This window comes from Xiphophorus couchianus, chromosome 7 (assembly GCF_001444195.1).
Source record: "Xiphophorus couchianus chromosome 7, X_couchianus-1.0, whole genome shotgun sequence".
Taxonomy (NCBI): domain Eukaryota; kingdom Metazoa; phylum Chordata; class Actinopteri; order Cyprinodontiformes; family Poeciliidae; genus Xiphophorus; species Xiphophorus couchianus.
In genome coordinates, this window is record NC_040234.1 from 3,957,057 (window position 1) to 3,973,769 (window position 16,713).

Sequence of the window (16,713 nt, forward strand, 5' to 3'; positions counted from 1 at the left end):
CTGCTACTTAGTGCAATGCTGGTGAAAGTGTTGTAAAATTATTAATAGAGGAGCCTTGTTGTGAGGACTTCTTGTAGGCGGAGCTTCAGAAAGAGCCGGAACTTCTTAAAGAGACAGAGGCCCAATTTCAAGTCATTAAATTAGGAAGTATATTTTCGTTTAAGATATGTTTTATATATACAGCAATTTTATAACAACTGAAAGTGACATACTTGAATGTGCTATAAAGTTGCACTAATTGGCTGGAATCCAAATAATATTGCCTCTTTAATTTACACACAGGTGGACTTGAATAATTAGTTGACCTCTAAAGATTTCGCAGAATTTTATCGTGTTGTTTTTTTATTACAAAAGAGACAGTGCACCTAATATACCAGAATTAACCATAAAGATTAGTTTTCATCTGTAGTCCTTCCAGGTACATTCATTATAAATACAACATACTACAGTGCAATACACACAATGTAACCAGTTTCTTCCAAAAGATAGAATTATTTTCTTTCCAATAATAAATAAAAAGCTTTTTTTAACCAAAAGGGTCATATCAAGTTACTAAATTAAAAAGAATAAAAAGCCGTTTAGCACAAGAGTTTACCACAATACTAACAACACGAAACAAAACAAAAATATGGCCGAATAAAAATAAGAATCACATGATTATCGCCTGCATATTTGATTATTTTGGAGCCATACGTTTATTTACGGAATATTTTTATTTAGGCATATGACAGTAAAAGGGTTCAGTACAAATGTGTGTCATATTTTATAGATTTTTATTTGTTAGAAATTTTGACAACATCACCCTTCTAGTTCTCAGTGATAGGTTAGGGGTTAGTTGTGGTTGTAATAGGACAAAATGTTAAAGGGCTGTCAATACTTTTACAAGGTTCTGTACTTCCATCACCAGTTAAATAACTTGCCATTCTCTGTTTCTGGGCTTTGTTTCCATTGCAGTAACCATTAATAACTGATGGTGGGACATTATCATTCATGTTCAGGACGTACTCTAAGTCAGGTTTCTTGAATATGTGAAGAAATAACGAAAGCAGAACAGCTAATGAACGCAGTGCCACTTTTCAGCACCTGGTTATACATTTTTGATGAGAAATTATATCCAGAGGTCCTAATGAGGCAACTCGTTCTCTTTCATGTCGTCATTACTTGGGAAAGGCTGTGACATTTTGCCTTTTTAGTTCCCTGAGCATGTTTCAGCAATTGGTATTTAAGGCTTGTGCAAACCACAAATGAGTTTCCACTCTTTGAACCACGGGAGCGGACTCTCGGTTAATCATGCCTGTCGTTTTTTTGGAGAGACCAGGCCCAACATCAGTGGCATGTTCAATCCGTCACGGTGGTGGTGATAAGTCATCCCGACACAGGTTGCTTAAACTTTAATGTTTCTTATGGGTTTATTCAGACACATCCATCACTGAGCCGAAGCACAAGTGCAACATTTTCCACTTCCTCAACCCTCAAGATGTATTTCCTTCCTCCCAACCTTAAAGAGTCTGGAGTTTTAGAACACAACTCCATATTATTTAGGGAAGTTATATTATAAAAACCTCCTTTGCAAACCGAGAGGGTTCTCTTCTCTGTCCTATGAGACTGAAGGACCAAAGAGATGAGCCAACCAGTGTTCAGTCAGTATTTGCGTTTCCACTATAAATGTGCACAAAACCTTCTGCCAGAAAAAACACAATGCAAGTTTGCAATTTCAGTGTTTTTGTTAAATATGAAATGCAGTTCAAATCACATGGGAATAAGTTTGTTCAAGTGATAAGTCATGAATAAATATGTCACACTATGATCCTCCTGTCGTTTCTTTTTTAAAGGTTTTTATTGGCTCTAGTGGCCTTTATTTGATAGTTAATTGACTGGAAAGTGGGTAATGAGAGAAAGGGGGAAGATGTGCGGCAAAGGTCGCCAGGCCGGGAATCGAACCTGCGACAGCCGCGTTGAGGACTAAGGCCTCCTTATGTGGGTTGTGCTTTACCCCTGCGCCACCACAGCACATCCCCTCCTGCCGTTTCTTATCGTCTTCTTTGTTTTTGCAGTAACATCCAGTTGTTGGTCATGTGACTTGTGACCAACAACAACCGTTGCAGTTTTGCGAAATACATACAGGACATTTCAATACGATTGAAAAACCACTTCCTCCTAGCACAAGAAACATTGGATAAAAAACAATTGGGATGTTTTTATTAAAGAAATATATTTTCATAATTACAATTTCCACAATTTTATTGTCAATGGAAACCCAGTAAGTAACAATCAACAATAGCTCCCATCAACAACCCGATTACATGTATCAAATTTGGTAAGTCCCTAAAGGTGAACTAAGTTTAACACTTTCCCATGACTGATCCTTTGATCATGTCTCAGCACCGTAGATTCTGTGGATTTGTAGCCTGGCCGCTTCCTTCCTACGGAGTTCTTCTCGGTTCTAATCTCCCCTCAATGCGCTATCTGGGTTTTCTCCCATTGACTTTGATTTTTCCAATACAATTTCAAACTTGCTCATCAACAAACGGAAGAAGTTGTGAATGATGACGTCAATTTTTTGTGCCGTTTTAGAGCTGTACAAAATGTACATATTTGCAAAACTTGATAATAAGATGGTTATTTACATTAAATACAGATGCTTTTTACCATAAACCTGGGTCTGTAACAGTGACTATGAGATTTGAAACACTTACTGCATATTAGAAGGCCCATGCATTGTTTTTCCATCAGCTAGCTCTAACTCTGCCCAGATACAGCTAGTACTTTCAGTTTAATATTAGGTATTTAAATTTGATGGTCATTATTACAATCTGCTTCCTACAACCAACCTCCCTGGAAAAACCTTTCATTTATATGAAGTCAGCCGTCTAATACAACTCTGGCAGATTATCCAGTTTATGAAATAACATCCACATAAACTTCTAGAAGATTATTAGACTTTTGTGATTGTTTGACCATAAGAGGAATCCACGTTTGCCTTGACTCTAAATAATTATAAGCTACAAATATTTAATATTGAAATTAAAATGATAATTCCTTCCTATTAAAACGTCTTCCGTCCCCGGAGATCTTCGGTACTTTCCATTATGGGCTTGGACTCTCCATATTGTGAGTCTCCAGGGTAAAACATTCTAGTTATGAGTGAGGCTAGCTGAAAATCAAACAGATCTGAATGTCTCAGCTTGCCGAACAGATAACATGACAAAGACAGGGGGGTTTTACACTCAAAAAGATTTGAAGATATCATAAAACAAAGCTTCTGTCGGGTTTTGCAGACTTTTTGTCTCCATTCCTGAGGTCAGTTGGCTTTACTATTACTTATTTGTCAGCTGTATGTATGAAGTGTCTGATAAAGTTGCGGTTTGACCCTCAAATCATGGCAAAAAAATAATTCAGTTAGGGTAAAAAAAAAAATTTCTGAGAAATTGCATAAACAAACCAGTAAATTAATGGAAAAAATGTGGGATTGGAAAGATGGATGGGGCTGACATTTTGTTTAGTCATTGACTCGGTTTTTTTAGACTGCTGAGAAACATGATGCTCTAAAACGGAGCCGTTAGGGACCATCATACTGTTGGTGAAATTAACAAAGTTTGTATATGTGTGTTACCTCCAGCCAATTAAGCATTGTTCATAATTGTGGTGTTTTGGTGTAAATATGGGGAAACAGGGATTGACAAACACGCCGAGTCTTTGCCAAACCTTTAGTAATGTACTCAGCAGGCCCATTCATGACATTAGGCTCAGGAGAAAAGATAGTATTGGGTTCATCATAACAAGATGGCAGGAGATGTTAGTGATGTTTTTAGCAAACTCACAATGGGTCACAAAGTTTCTTTCGTTTCATAGCTGGAAAATGTTTCTCAACCATTTGAAAGAGTGTTAGTTAATTAGTGAAAATAATTCACTAATTATGCTTTGACTTGTCTATATACATCCATGGACAACATGATAGGTATATTATATATATTGCTGCCTGTTAATCCTGGCAGACTTAAACTCAGAGTTAAAAAATAAAGCGGAGACATGTAAATGGCCCAATACATAAATCAATACTCTTAATGGGAAAGTAATAGGTATTTTTCAGGAACATAGTGCCATTTTGTAGCACAATCAACAAACTATGTTCACTTCAGTTGCTATAAAATTGCTGTATGTCAAGTATGACTTAACAGAAATTTGACTTTGTAATTAAACTCTTTGAAATTGGGCCTCTGTCTCTATAAAAAGCTCCTGCTTTTTCTGAAACTCTTCAGGGCATCAGGAAGTCATCACAACATGGGTCCTCTATAAGCCTTTTAACATTTTTACCAGTGTTTCACTGATAAGTAGCTCCTATAATGAGCTCCGATGGTAGTTCCAGCAGGTGTTTGCTAATTGCTGCTGGCTAGTCTGAAGGAGCTGAGTAAGGGTTGCGCTGTGAGGCAGAAGCTCAGAATCTTGGAAACTGCAGTTCAGGGGAGGAGCTTCGTCATTGAAGGCGGGGCTAGGTCCACCCAGGTGTTTTGCACAGATAAGTGGTTGCCATGGAGATTGAAGGATTTCTCACACAGGAGATTGAAGGATTTCTCACACATGCATGATAGAATTAAGAAAACACTCCAGGTATGTTTTTGATGAGGGAATATATTTAAAACACAATATAAAGGTCAAAAATACCATTTTGCATAACACTGCCCCTATAAAGTGCACCAGTTAATAAAAAAGAGCAGAACTTTACATCATGTTTTAGAAAGCAGTTGACCTCATGTATTCGCTTTTTACAACGACATTGTAAGTTGGCTTTGCCTTCCAAATTCATTTCTGTTTATTTATATCGTTATAATACACAACAAACAGCCCCCGCCCCTCTAATCAACTGGAAACATCTGGAAATGTCTTTGTTGGCGGTGGTCTATTTCTTGGAGCCTTTTTTACTTCCAAGTCATTAAGCGAAGTAGTTTACTTTAAAGGAGGTGAAATTTCATGGGTAATTCAGAATGAATGACTTGTTGTATTTTGCGGGGCTGTGCTGCCAGCATAGCTGGGTTTTGTAATGAAAACAGTGAGGACCTAAGGTGACACCATGGGTTTGGGTCCAGCACTCTTTCCAAACATAATCAGGTAAGTTTAGAACACTGCACTGCAACAGAATAGTATGAGTACTTAGAGTTTGGTGTGAATGAGGACATGATGGAAAAAGGATGTAGGAAAAAAAAGTACTTTAAAGTGGAACACAAGGAGGATTAGTTTTTTTTTTGTGATTACTAGAAATACAAGTGCGGGGCTTGAGAGGAAGATGAGGGTAATTCCAAGTGATTGATCAAAGTAAGATGTGGACTGAAACAGTTTCTGGGTTTCTGCTGGTTTCACCAACTCAAACGTAAGACCATTATGGATGACATTCAAGGCCTGTATCAAGACAGAAAAATTATATTTCCCTCCATAGCAGCAGCTTTTATTGAAATACAATTCTTCAATAAGTAAGTCTGGTGCTTGACCACCATGTTTAGAATTCACAAAACGTCTGACTCCAGAGTTTGTCGCATCAAGTGTTGCTCCCAGATCAATTCCAGCGGTAGCAGCGCTAATCTTTTTCAGGGGCATTAACCATGCCATGGGAGCAAAACTGTGACATTTCTGTGAGAAAGACAAGTGGCAATGAACCAAAAACGGGAGTTGAACTCAGGATGGCAGCGTCCAGGTCTGCAGCCTCTGTGTACGTGGCGCGTTGTAGAATGCATGTCGCATCGTACAGGTTGGAAACCCGCAGCTACGTATCCCAAAACACTTTGAGCCACAGAAGTGAACCATTGGCGAAGACGAAGGTTGTCCTGCCAACTGGCGATATATTTTCATCTAACCCATAGCTAGCTTGTTTGCTACCAAGAGTATATTAGCAGCTTGAATCACAGGACAATGAAGATGTCTTGACTCAACCTTTGGTGTGACAGTAAAGTCCTATAAGAAAAGAAAATGCATTGAATAAACCATGTTCCAAATTATTATGCAAGTGATATTTTCTCAGATTTTCTTAAATGGTCAATGCAAATGATGGTCAGTATAATTTTCAAGTCATGAACTATTACAGTATAAATCAAATTTTACTGAACAAAGCTCCCCGTGAGAACAGTATTTTTATCAAAAATAAAAAACTCAAAATGTACTGTTCCAAATTATTATGCACAGCAGATTTTCTAAACATTTTATGGACTATAAAGAATGCAAACGGCACACAGCCATCCAGTACCTACCACGACCTGCAAAATTTAAGACCTGTCATTCACTTATATAAGGTCCACATACGTTTTTAAAATAAATTAAAGACATTTTAAGTCCTTCATTTTAAATACATGAATTTAAGACTTTCTAAGGATGTGCGGACAGCCTGAGTTGGGGTTATGTTGTTGTGTCTGTGGCGCGGTAAGGATGGTCAAAATGATCCAGCTGCTTTCTATAAGTCAGAGCAGGACGGGTGAGGGTGAATTCAGGCAGAGGAGTCCGAACGCGGCCCTCGTCCTTCCTCAACCCTCTCGACCTCGTTCACTTTCCGACCAACGATGCGACTGGAGTTCTCATCCTCACGGAGCTGTAATGAACTCACTCTGATTATTATCCTAAAAGCCTCACCCATTATCTGAAACAGCTGCCATGCATAGCTGTGCGTTGCTGTCGGCGGCTTTCAGAGCTTATGATCCTGAGCGGCCAAAAAGAGACAGTAGTTATGATGTGTAGACACCTTGTACCGAGAGATGTCCCTGCCTCGCCGGACGTCTGGCCAGCTCAGCGAAGTGTTAATCACATAGGACGCTGCTGGACCGGGACCAGAACCACATTTCAGGTAAAAAGAGAGTTTATTTGGCCTGTCAGGGTATTTACTTGCCGGACCACTGCTGTCATTATCTCTGTTTGCTTTCCTTCACGGTAAGGCCAGGACCTGTTGTCTGTTTAACGAAAACACATGTTCCGAAGGGGAACTGTGATTTACAAGGAAATGCCGAGGATGTTCCCCCAGCAGAACAAGGGAGTCCCCAGGAGGAGCACTCTCCAGTACCCCCTCTAAGGACTCCAAAAAGGGTGGGTAATCTGAACTGTCGTTCGGCCCGTAAGCACAAACGACAGTCAGAACCCGTCCCCCCACCCGTAGGCGGAGGGATCCTACCCTCTCGTTCACCGGGGTAAACCCCAACGTACAGGCGCCGAGATGGGGAGCAACAAGTATGCCCACTACTGCCCGACGTCTCTCTCCCTGGGCAACTCCAGAGTGGAAGTATGTCCAGCCCCTCTCAAGGAGACTGGTTCCAGAACCAGAGCCATGCGTCGAGGTGAGACCGACTATTTCTAGCCGGAACCTCTCGACCTCACGCACTAGCTCCGGCTCCTTCCCCACCAGAGAGGTGACATTCCACGTCCCAAGAGCCAGTTTCTGCAACCGAGGATCGGACCGCCAGGGTCCCCTCCCTTGGCCACCACCCATCACACAGTGCACCCGACCCCTTTGGCCCCTCCCACGGGTGGTGGGCCCATGGGAGGGGGGGCCCATGTTTCCTCTTCGGGCTGAGCCCGGCCGGGCTCCATGGGTAAAAGCCCGGCCACCAGACGCTCGCCATCGTGCCCCCCCTCCAGGCCTGGCTCCAGAGTGGGGCCCCGGTGACCCGCGTCCGGGCGAGGGAACACCAAGTCCAAGGTTTTCCTTCATCATTGGGGTCTTCGGGCTGCACTTTGTCTGGTCCCTCACCTAGGACCTGTCTGCCTTGGGTGACCCTACCAGGGGCATGAAGCCCCAGACAGCATAGCTCCTAGGATCATTGGGGCACTCAAACCCCTCCACCACGATAAGGTGGCAGCCCATGGAGGAGAGTGGCAGCCCATGGAGGAGGGTGGCAGCCCATGGAGGAGCTCCCTTGTTCTGCTGGGGGACTTCAACGCTCACGTGGGCAACGACAGTGAGACCTGGAGGGGCGTGGTTGGGAGGAACGGCCCACCCGACCTGAACTCGAGCGGTGTTCTGTTGCTGGACTTCTGTGCTCGCCATGGATTGTCCATAACGAACACCATGTTCAAGCATAAGGGTGTCCATATGTGCACTTGGCACCAGGACACCCTAGGCCGCAGTTCGATGATCGACTTTGTCATCGTTTCATCGGATCTGCGGCCGTATGTCTTGGACACTCGGGTGAAGAGAGGTGCGGAGCTGTCCACTGACCACTACCTGGTGGTGAGTTGGCTCCGGTGGCGGGGGCGAAAGCCGGTCAGACCTGGCAGGCCCAAACGTGTTGTGAGGGTCTGCTGGGAACGTCTGGCGGAATCCCCTGTGAGACGGAGCTTTAACTCCCATCTCCGGCAAAACTTCGAACACGTCCTGGGGGAGGTGGGGGACATGGAGTCTGAGTGGACCGTGTTCCGTGCCTCCATTGTCGAGGCGGCCGATCGGAGCTGTGGCCGCAAGGTTGTCGGTGCCTGTCGCGGCGGCAACCCTCGAACCCGTTGGTGGACACCTTCGGTGAGGGATGCCGTCAGGCTGAAGAAGGAGTCCTATCGAGCCTTTTTGGCCTGTGGGACTCCGGAAGCAGCTGATGGGTACCGGCGGGCGAAGCGGCATGCGGCTCGGGCGGTTGCTGAGGCAAAAACTCGGGTGTGGGAGGAGTTTGGAGAGGCCATGGAGAAAGACTTCCGCACGGCTTCGAGGCGATTCTGGTCCACCATCCGGCGTCTCAGGGGGGGGAAGCAGTGCAGCACCAACACTGTTTATAGTGGGGATGGTGTGCTGCTGACCTCTACTCGGGACGTTGTGGGCCGGTGGGCAGAGTACTTTGAAGACCTCCTCAATCCCACCAACATGCCTTCCACTGAGGAAGCGGAGCCTGGGGACTCTGGGTTGGGCTCTCCAATCTCTGGGGGCGAGGTCGCCGAGGTGGTTAAAAAGCTCCGCGGTGGCAAGGCCCCGGGGGTGGATGAGATCCGCCCGGAGTTCCTTAAGGCTCTGGATGTTGTAGGGTTGTGTTGGTTGACGCGACTCTGCAATATCGCATGGAAATCGGGGGCAGTTCCCCTGGATTGGCAGACTGGGGTGGTGGTCCCCCTGTTCAAAAAGGGGGACCGGAGGGTGTGCTCCAATTATAGAGGGGTCACACTCTTAAGCCTCCCTGGCAAGGTCTATTCAGGGGTCCTGGAGAGGAGGGTCCGTCGGATAGTCGAACCTCGGATTCAGGAAGAGCAGTGTGGTTTTCGTCCTGGTCGTGGAACACTGGACCAGCTCTACACCCTCAGCAGGGTCCTGGAGGGTGCATGGGAGTTCGCCCAACCAGTCTACATGTGTTTTGTGGACTTGGAGAAGGCGTTCGACCGTGTCCCTCGGGGAGCCCTGTGGGGGGTTCTCCGGGAGTATGGGGTACCGGGCCCTTTGATACGGGCTGTCAGGTCCCTGTATGACCGGTGTCATACAAACAAAGAGTCTGGTCCGCATTGCCGGCAGTAAGTCGGGCTCGTTTCCGGTGAGAGTTGGACTCCGCCAGGGCTGCCCTTTGTCACCGATTCTGTTCATCACTTTCATGGACAGAATTTCTAGGCACAGCCAAGGTGTTGAGGGGATCCGATTTGGTGGCCTCAGGATCTCATCTCTGCTTTTCGCAGACGATGTGGTCCTTTTGGCTTCATCAGATCGTGATCTGCAGCTCTCGCTGGATCGGTTCGCAGCCGAGTGTGAAGCGGCCGGGATGGGGATCAGTGCCTCCAAATCCGAGGCCATGGTCTTGAGCCGGAAAAGGGTAGAGTGCCTTCTCCGGGTCAGGGGGGGTGTCCTGCCCCAAGTGGAGGAGTTTAAGTATCTCGGGATCTTGTTCACGAATGGGGGAAGAAGGGAGCGGGAGATCGACAGGCGGATTGGCGCAGCGTCTGCTGTCAAGCGGGCGCTGTACCGGTCCGTCGTGGTGAAGAGAGAGCTGAGCCAAAAAGCGAAGCTCTCGATTTACCGGTCGATCTACGTTCCCACCCTCATCTATGGTCATGAGCTTTGGGTCATGACCGAAAGAACGAGATCGCGGATACAAGCGGCCGAAATGGGTTTTCTCCGTAGGGTGGCTGGGCTCTCCCTTAGAGATAGGGTGAGAAGCTCAGTCATCCGGGAGGGACTCAGAGTAGAGCCGCTGCTCCTTCACATCGAGAGGAGCCAGTTGAGGTGGCTTGGGCATCTGGTCAGGATGCCTCCTGAACGCCTCCCTGGTGAGGTGTTCCGGGCACGTCCCACCGGGAGGAGGCCCCGGGGAAGACCCAGGACACGCTGGAGGGACTATGTCTCTCGGCTGGCCTGGGAACGCCTCGGGATTCCCCCGGAGGAGCTGGAAGAAGTGGCTGGGGAGAGGGAAGTCTGGGCCTCCCTTCTGAAGCTGCTACCCCCGCGACCCGACCTCGGATAAGCGGAAGAAGATGGATGGATGGATGGATGCCGAGGATGTTTCCCCTAGTGTGACCGCAACCGCAGCTACATCGTCCTGTTTGATCTCAAATGATTTAACATGTTTTCACTTAATAAAATCCATTTACTGGCTTTACAGGATGACACACTCACACATGCTTTTCTGCCCGTTCATGCAAAACGGGAGTATCGTGTAGCTGAAGCTCACAACAGTCACCCCCTCCACCCCCACACACACACAACACCTCACCCCAAGAAAACATCCAAGATCCCTGAAATTCCCAAACTCATTACATGTGTGGTGGATTTGATTGGAAACGTTGCGCGCTGAAACCCCCGACACACGGGCGTTCCGCTGTCTCCATCTTTGATTGGCAGTTATGGAAACGTGACACAAGAACAAGCGAAGCTACGAAGTTTGAAAACCACGCCGCTTCTGTCCCACACGGAGGCCACAAAGCAGACAGGAGCTTATAAAAATACTTGGACTGTTTTTTTTGTTTTTTGTTGTGTTTGGTACGTCGGGTTGGCTGCCGCGGTTCAGTGAAAAGTATTATTCTCACTCCAATTATCAGGAGAAACTGTAATCCGCCACAGACTGTGGAATAGCTGACAGCCGTCCCTTCCTGTTCAGCTCACATGGTTTAAATATAATTAGAGTAATCACAAAGTATATGGTTACAGAAAAAATTGACTTTCTGTGTTTCTGCTGTTCTACATGTCATTAAAAACATTTTTTTTTTTGATGATTTAGGGAACAAAGGGTCAAAACAAGGACTGTGGTGGTGGGATGGGATAAATGTAGTAAAAACAAAAACATTGTTTGATGATATTGAGGTATTTATACAAAAACATAAAATGTTCTTTACTTTTATTTGAAACAAAAAAAGCAACAGTTATTCCTACTAAAACTGGAGAAGGCTGAAACATTTAGCCAGCCTGCAGTCTGCTGCTTTACAGTCATGTTTTAGTATCTAACCGTAGCAATAATAGTTTCCACACAACAGTTGTCGGAAATGCTCGTCTCTTGGAACAGAAGAGAAGATAAAACGATACAGACTTAAAATTTTATCACAGTATTTTATGGTACTATTGTGATAGCGATAAAGGTGATAAAAAACTATTTATTACTACTTTTTCAGGTAACTTTAGGGGCTGGCTGTGAATCCATGACACAGCATTCATAGCTCCACAAACGAATGTGCTTCCTTAGGACATTAATCACATCAAGAAGTGTTGAATTACTCAACTCCACACAGTAACTGCATTTAATTATATTTTCAAATGTATTGATATCTATTGATGCTCTCATTGAACAAATGGTGGAGAATTGTTTTTTAAACATCGTCAATTGGAATTTATCAACAACAAATCTAGAATTTTATAAGAAATTTATCATGATAAATGGAAACCAATAAACAATACAATAGATGCCCAAACCTTGGTGAAGCAGAGATCATGCCTCTGCAGGTGTTACTCTATGTAGCAATTAATCCACTCTCACTTCATACGTCTAGAAAAAACTTTGGTCACTCCAGCTATCTTTGGCATCTGATTAAAATGACAAAACTTTAATCTCAACCAGAATTTACCCTTTTACATATTTCTTCCGTTTGCGAAAATGCAGTTTTTAAATGATTTAATTTGTTTAATTTGTTGAGGGAAAAACGTACCAAACCAAACTGTTCCTATGTTCTTATTATTGAATTGTGATCAACAGCAACGTCCTACAAATAATCCTGACAAGTTTAGGGGGGTTTAAATGTCATTAATTGGAATTTATCGTTACAGCAATAAAATCTGAATCTCATCATGACAAGAAATTTTAACACAATAAATGATAAGTGATTCTTTAAATGCCCAGCGATAATACAGACTTGTTATGGTGCCCGGAAACGTTTGTGACAATAATAAAGAGTTCTTATTGTCACTGTGGTTGTTCCATGTTTTTAATCATTTCTTTTCTACTCTGTTCTTGAATGTCTTCAGATGGATGTGTTGCTTCTTGGAATGTTTGTTAGATTTAGGTGATTTCTCTTTTTATTCCCTGGGTCAAGCAGTTATGGTTGTGCATTTATCGTATCATTTATCATTTATCATGATACATTTTAAGAATTCTGATTCATCGTTGTGACGGTAAATTCCAATTCACGATGTTTAAAACGTCCTAAAACTGTCTGTAATGTCAGCATTGTTCTCGTCTGTTTGTTCAAAATTTGAATACATGATTAAATGCAGTTACTGCGCATTTTAGTGATCACTTCTTTATGTGACTGGTGTCATAAAGATATTTATTACAATTAGAAATATTTTTCAATAGCAGCAATTGTGATTGTGTTTGTGATGCTGTTATTGCTGTGTCATGTAGTCAGCAACCTAAAAAAACTAATAAAGAGTTCTTACCGTCAGTTTTATGGTTATCACAACAATACCATAAAATATTATGACAAATCTTTAAGTTCATATTGCCCACTCCTACATGCAGTGATCAGGCCTTTATTTGACTAGTGAAACTGAGGCTGTAACGAGGCGTCGCTATTTTTAAGAGACCAAGCTGATTTGTATCTCTCTCTTTCCCATAATAATATAACCATGATTTAATGTTATCTTTGTCTGATGTGATGAATTACTTTGGCCTGAAACATTAAGATGTCAAGAGGACAAGAGCAGAAGAAATGTGAACATTTTCACTCTTATCAGACCTGGATTCAGACCTGGTCTAAACTAAAACTCAGCTAAACCCAAATCCGTCCATTTGCTGGTGACCTGGAGGCAAAAGGAGCATAATATCTCAAGCTAGTAAAAGATTCAGTTGCTTTTATCTTTTCATAATGGTTTTATTTTTTTGTTTGTGTTGTTTTCTGTTTCTGTATTGAGACGCCCTTAATGCACGCAGGGTCTTGTCTCCAGGTGCCTGGTGAATATATAAAGTAATCCTCACTTATGAAAAATAATGACATATGTGGGATATCAAACCCAGACCGCTTTGACAGCTTTTCTTTCACATATGTGCTTCAATGCTGAAGATTTCTTTAGTCATACTCTTAACACTTGAATTTTTCCAGAATGGGTCCAGTCCGAACAGTTCATGGCAGAGATGGTTGACCTGACTGTAACAATGATTGATTTGTGTTGATGTTAATAAGATTAGAGAATCACTGCTCAAGCTTTTTCTGCCACTATCAGTCTCTAGTTTTTTTTTCCTTTTCAGGTTTGATTCAGTCAGAGTTCTTAAGATGACAATACATGAAAGAGAAAAAACATTTTGACTCTTTTGATAGTGTATTTGTGTCAGCAACAAGGCAGTTCAAAGTGCTTTACATGATGAGTACAGTAGCCTTTTATGAAACAAGCAATTAATGTTCATGAAATGTAAATAAAAATGGAGTGGCATCAGATTTTAGTGGTTATAGGATTTCTCTTTTGTCTGTGGCAAAAGATCACAAGCCATTTCTCCCACTAGTGCCAGACTCTTGCATTTGCTTTGGTTGTATTTACCCAGAATCCCCTGCACTGTAGTCCTCTTCCTTCTGTTTGAGCGGTTTCTGGTCTCCTTGGCGTTCACATATACATTTGAACCTCACCAGAGTTCATTTAAATCAATCCAAGACCTACATTTTTAGGTCTTTTTTTTTGTCCACATCAGAGTTTGATTACGCATTCACATCTCCTCAAATGAACCAGACCTTCTAGACAAATAATCTGGAGTTGGATTAAAGCAGGCTAAACATGGCTGGTGTGAACTCACCCCAAGTCCTATAGATTGAGAGACTACTTCAATAAACAAACAACCTCTTAATTAGTCATTTCTTTGTCTATAGACTTGAAAGGAAGATATCATGTCCCTTTAGATCCACCTTCAGTTGATCTAAAGGTCAAAGGGCACATGCAGTATGTGGTAGGTAAGGGTTAATAGCGGTGAGAAGGGCCCTCCAGTGCAGATTTTCGCCTAAATTAGCATCTGTGTCTCCATTTGGGAACTCTTGACAGGGGACATAAATCTTCTCTTCATTTGGTCTAATCTGTTTGACTCCACTGCTGGAAGACGGTCCATCGCTGATTTCAAACACTCGCGCTCCATAAACACTTAAGAGTATCTTGCCAAAGACAAGCAGACTAATGATAGCGATACGGGCAGCAGAGCCGACGGAACGGTGTTGGTCGTATGGCTGGCAGGGCCCGAGGTGCTGAGAGGTTCTGGCAGCGCTCGAGGAGACCGGGCCGCCCGCTATGTAAACCCCGCAGCACATGTTCGACGGTCCAGCGAAACATCTCGGGCGGTATTTATTTTAACAGGCCAAATGATACGTCTATTTTTCTCGAGCGGAATGTTAACTTTTAAATGATTTCCCCTTCGAGGGACGAGCGCCGGGGCCGAGGGAAGAGACGGCACCGGGGCCAGTCGGCCGATTTCTGCAGGAAAATGTAGATCACAGCGAAAGCCGGGCTGACTGACGCCTCACTGAGCCTAAAGTGAATCAGCGGGTTTATTTCAAGTTTGATTGTCCGGCTTTGGTCAAGATCTGCTTATAATCTCAGTAAACATCTTTGACTATACACTGCAAAAACACAAAATCTACTCAACTATTTCTGCTATATTCCTTGTGCAAATATTTTATTACACTTGAAATAAGACAAAAGTAACTTACAAGCTTGTTTGAAGTCAGTAATTCCTTAATATTCATTTTTAAAAACTACTGGCAGATTATTTCACATAAAAGATGGGAAGAATGACTTACATGTGAAATATTAATAACTAGAAACTAGACCAATGCTTAGTAAGGTTTGATGTTTTTGTAGTGTGGGGTTGAATGCTACTTTTATCCACACAAAAGGCAAGAAAGTTTTGTTTTCACTCCCTTTCAAATATCTAATTATGTTCTAATTAATAGACAGAAATAAAAAGTGCTTGCCATAACAAGACATTTTTTCATGTTGCAAGTGAAATAATCTGCCAATGGAACAAAAACATTTTTATTTGAAGGAAAATGTAAAAAAAAAAAAAAAAGACAAAACTAAAAAGAAGCTCCTATATCTGGCTGAAGTATGTTAGTTCTGCCGTATCTCAAATGTATTAACTAGAAACTAGATCAAAAATACTTGGTAAAAGTTTTTGCAGTGTAATGCAGACTGTATCTAATGTCACCAGGGAAATATGTGAACTCTTAGCTATGACAAATAATATCCAGTACTTACCCGTCTGCATATGACGGCCGAAATGATTTTGTTTATTAAAGTTCAAACATGAGGCTTTGGATTTAAAGTGCTTATTGGCTTGTTTACCATATTTGTAAAAAAAAATTACTTTCTTGTCTGGAGTTAAAAACTCATAATTAAATCCTGAGCCAAACCAGCCAAGTGGGAATGCTCCGAAAGACGTTACATAAGGAAGCCTGAATTCTTTAATCAATGCAAAACACACAGGCCACCCAGGATCAAAGCCACCGTTAAGTTTCCAGCTTTAATGTAAACTCCTTTTGACGAAGACCGACATGTTGAATCATCCAGTAAGGAAGAGAAATTCAGGAGAAATGCTGCCTGTGGAGCAATAGGTGAGAGACCTGATGTTTATAATGGGTTTTATAAACAGTACAGCTTTAAATAGCTTTTACAGTTGCAGTATGTAACTTTTATTTAAAAAATATGTTTTTCACACATTTGTTAAAACCGTCCCTATCCTGTGACAGATAATCTGTGAAAAAGTCGATCTGCTCCACCTCCTCCCAGTGCTACTGTTGCCATCTTAAGAAATGCCCTGCTCCCAGGCAAAAACAGCCAATCAGAGCCAGGAGCAGGGTCTTAGTGTTGTCAATCATTCACATGAACTCGCTGCTAAATGTGCTAATGGCAAAGAAAGGACTTACAGTTACGGGAAAATTATCATTATTTGTCATCAGTGGCTATGCTAAGTAGCCTTAGCATTCAGACCAGGCTCTGCTAGCTGCAGCGTAGCAGCGAGCAGCGCCACACAGAGGGTGACTGACAGCGCTAAGACCTGCCTCCTGGTTCTGATTGGTTGTTCCTACTTAGCAGCAGAAGAAGACATATTTTATGAGTCAGATTTCTGTCTCATAATTTCATGTATGGTCTAACCTGTTTTACTCCACTTTGTCATGAACTGTCATGACATCGTAACACTTTCAACATATATGTAAAAAAAACATGTTTTCTAAGTTACATACTGCAGCTTTAACTGCACTGAGCACTTTACACTAGAGCCACATTTACCTTAAAGAAATGATACAGTCAGAAATGAAAACTGACTATGACTACCTTAAGAGGGGGGGAAAAAAGAGTAAAAAAAAAAGGTGGATCAT

General features: G+C 42.8%; 1 protein-coding gene across 2 annotated transcripts in view; it reads left to right on the forward strand.

Annotated features, from left to right (window-relative positions):
* ndp (norrin cystine knot growth factor NDP) overlaps positions 1-16,713 on the forward strand; it is a 47,929-nt gene that overhangs the window by 7,939 nt on the left and 23,277 nt on the right. Inside the window, exon 1 of one of the 2 annotated variants that reach the window (XM_028023939.1) lies at positions 6,664-6,823. The exons of the other annotated variant lie outside the window; for it this stretch is intronic. The gene's annotated coding sequence lies outside the window, so the exon portion shown is untranslated. Of the gene's footprint in view, positions 1-6,663; positions 6,824-16,713 lie in introns of those variants that run through there. 2 annotated transcript variants of the gene reach the window in all.